Source organism: Taurulus bubalis (assembly GCF_910589615.1).
Source record: "Taurulus bubalis genome assembly, chromosome: 15".
NCBI classification, from domain to species: domain Eukaryota; kingdom Metazoa; phylum Chordata; class Actinopteri; order Perciformes; family Cottidae; genus Taurulus; species Taurulus bubalis.
The window spans coordinates 23,829,388-23,833,585 of NC_136603.1; positions in this window are offsets into that span (position 1 = coordinate 23,829,388).

Here is a 4,198-nt window from a genome sequence, read left to right on the forward strand (position 1 = left end):
GTGTTGTGTTGCTCCTCTCAGATATGCGCGTCTCTATCGCCGTCACCCTGTTGAGGGAGGCTCGTGGACATAACATGTACACACATAACTCATCTAAACCTGGAAGCTCCTGCATTGTAAGCCCCGCCTTTATAGGACATTTTACTTTTCAATTGGTCTTCACTATGATCACTTCTGAAAATATATGTTGAATCCGTGAAGAATAATCCATCCTGTGTTATACGTAGGCTCAGGCCTGGACTGGGACAAAAATTTGGCCCTGGACTTTTTGGTCCAGGCTGACCCACCACAATCCGCGCGCAGATACTGTGCCAATTCGGTCCGTTGATGTACTGTACATATAATCACACAAGCCCTTGTACACTACTATACTGAAATGGGTCATTGTCTCCTTGTCTCTTATTTGATGTAATTTAATCTGAAAATGTCCATCAATAAGTGTTAAAAAAAAGAAAAGCATGGACAATAAACCATAAACACTGACAGAAAAAAATAGGTAAAGCACATTTGAACAAATTGGAGCTTAGAGAAAGTATATTGATAATTAAAACACTTTAACTCTGGTGACCTGATTTGTAATTATAAAAATTGTGAAAAAGCAGATATGCATGCTCAAACCACAGCACCATAAAATAGTGGTTAATTAATCAGGATAGTATATCATTTTCCAACATTTTAGAACTAGATTTACACCACACGCTATCTATTATGTCAAGTAAAGTTCATAGACAACGTTTCTGAACATTTAGTGAATGAGTGTTTATCCACAACATCAACATGTTAGCTAGCACACTCACCGGCTATCACCACCACCAATCTCCTCCTCCCCCTCCTGTATGTTGTCACTTGTTTTAGTACATTATTTACTCTTATTGTGAAGAGCATGGAAACAGGGAGTGCTTTTACTTTGAAGGCAGAAAGTACAATGATACGTGCTTGTTGACGATAACTAATGTTGATGTTACGTGTGGAAAATATATACATGTCAGGTGCAAGAACGCGTTCTCAATGCTTTAACAGTTGTAATACTGCAGTTCACCAGTAAAGTGAGTCCGTTCATACCAGACGTGTCTTGGTGCTCATTAGAAGCTCCCCTTCATGACATTGTGCCACCATGGCAGCGGGAGCCTCACTTTCACTGTCCGACGACACCTGAGAGGGACCCGCCGCGCCCGGCGCAGCCAAAGCCCCGGAGCCGGAGGCTACACCACCGCCGCCGGCCCCGCAGCAGCAAACATGTTTATTATATTTCTGCTCTTAGCAGCATCAGTTGCGAGAGTTTTTTTTCTTCTTTTCCCTCAGTTTTTTCTGCACCGCCTTTTCGTTTTTTTTCGTTCATTAGCTCATCATTAAAGGTGACTGGACGAGGGGTCTGGAAAATGCGTGGGCGGGACTACTGGGCCTATCATAGGGCCACTGGGCCTCTTATGCGTCTTTACATACAAAAATTCACCAATTCACCACTGCGTAGGCTTAGAGTTGGTCTCAATTGTCTAATTATTATTGCATGATTTAATAGTTACAGAAGGCCAGAGAGGCAAGGGAGAAAACCCCAAAAGATGGAATATATAAATATATATACAAAGTATATGTAATCTTAGCATACTTGAGTATACTTTAGTATACTAATCATAAGTATACTTAAAGTGTGCTATTTTGGAACAACTTATTTTGTGCTAAATATATTTAAGTTGTACTTAAATAGGTGAAAGCGTGACTTTTGTATACTTTTTATATATTTTCAGAAAGTACATTTCTCAAATATTACTTAAAATATAAAATAATGTGTATATATAAAATCGGTCTTTATCAAATGTGCTTTAAATATTTTTTTTCAATGCTAATTTAGAGCATACATTCTGAAATATACAACAAATATATTTGAAATTAAAGTTCAAAGAAGTACATTTGAGTAATTGCACAGAACTTACACTTAAAGTATATATATTTTTTAATATATTTTTTTTAAAGTATACTACAGCATACTTTTCATATATTTGCAGAACTTACACTTCTTTGATAGTATATTTTAAATATACTATTGAAAATGTAAGTATATTTATTTAAATATACAAAAGTATGTACATTTTTTCGCCTGTGAAGTTTAACACGACCACATTGTGTTTACACTTTACACAGACTACTACGACGTTTAAGAACGTGCACATCCACACAGAAGGACCGCCCTGACGGGACCCCACGCGCTACAGGTGAGATGCAGAAGAAGAAGCACCTCTACTGAGGCTGCTGTCCTGCTGCTGGCCTGCAGTTCCCCATCCCTCCACCAGAGGCCCTCAGACAGTGCATTACGGCCATTTCCACTGATTCCTTGCAAGACTGACAATGTTCCTTTGTGCTGAACCCACAACCCTTAACCCCGACATCTAGAAGAAAATACATTACTTTACAAGAATATTGTCCACACTGTCCAACAAATTCTGTCCGCCTGTTACTTTACTGGAATATGTTTACAGACAGAGCATTTGATTAAAGTAGACATTTTAAACGTACATATACATTAATATATATTACAGAGTAAGATGGGGGAAATGCCCCCATTAATAACATTGTCTGTTAAGTGAAATATTAATGATAATATTGATTTCAATATGTACAGTATGGTCCGTTAGAAGATGCACGATCAATTTACAGTTTGTAGAATTTGTCTAATCATGTCTAATATATATATATATATATATATATATATATATATATATATATATATATATATATATATATATATATATACATTTTAATTGTTTTATTTGCTATTAATGATTTCCAATGTATACTGATTGAAGTCATTTTGATGTTCGGCCATTAAAAGGAGGTTTAGTTTAAAATAATCTATGACACATAACACATCGATGGACAGTGTTTGCATTTGAGATTCAAGATTCAAGAATAATAATAATAATAATTAATATAAATATATATTATATATTTATAAATTTATAAATATATGATATAATTATTAACTATAATAATTATGAATATAACTAATATAATAGTATAATAATAATTAAAATATGAATATAGTATTAGTATTGCTCAGTGTATAAAGTGCACTATGCATTGCTATAATGTCCAATGTTCACCAGCCAAGCCAGACAGGAGTCTGTTCACCATTGTAAAGAAAAATATATGAACACATTATTATTTTTCTAACTTAATCAATTGTTTATCTTAATGCTAAATGTAGTAGCAATTAACAAACACGTGTAAGCAAACACACTGCACAATAAGAGAATTTGTAGATTTTTTAAAATCTTCTTATGGACATTTTTTATTTCATTGATTTTGATTTAACTTTATTGTTATTGCACAGAGCACAGGCACGAAATGCATTTATGAATATACCAGAAGTGCAACAATTAGCGAAGCCCAGAATATAACGAATATATACAGAATAATCAGGAATTGATTGATAATAATACATATAGAATGTAGATTAAACAGTAAGGATCATATAAAGTCATTATTTTTGTTGTTAAGAATATAGGATACGCAGGCGGGCTACGTAATGGATGGATGGGTTGGACTTTCCATATTTAAAACAATATATTCATAATTTGTTTAATATAATTAAGCGTACTAATCACTCGAGTTGTTTTTCTTCAGATCGGGAAGCCACGCCCACCGAGCCGCGCCGGCAAATCAGAGGCGACCTCTGAAGGCGCAGAGCCGCACTTCTTCAAGGCTCAGTGAAACACGCGTTTCCTCCCGCAGACTGCGGAGAGACGACCCGCCACCGGGACCAGGACCCGAGAGGAGACACGGAGGAGCGGAGTGTTTCCACGCGGAGGGACACTGTTCTTCACGCCGCGGGGCCCTGAGCGAGTTTGACAGCTGGAACACCTTTCTTCAAGTAAGGAGCTACTTTAATTTGAGCTGCAGCTTTGAGCCCTTTAGAGACCAGAAGGACCAGACTCCTCTCCCCTCTCCTCTCCCCCTCCCTCTCCAACCAAACACTGCAGGAGAAGCTGACATGCTTCTGAAATGGCTCCTAGATGCATGACCCACCCTGATCTCCTCACGTGTCCATCACATCCAGAGCTCAAAACATGACGGCATGATTCTGTGGAAACCATCAAATATAACATTTGTTCTTTCGCTCAAATTTATTTCTGAAAAAGAACATAAAATACATGTAACATGAGATAATGTAAAGGCTGATTTTATTTACACCCCATAAGAT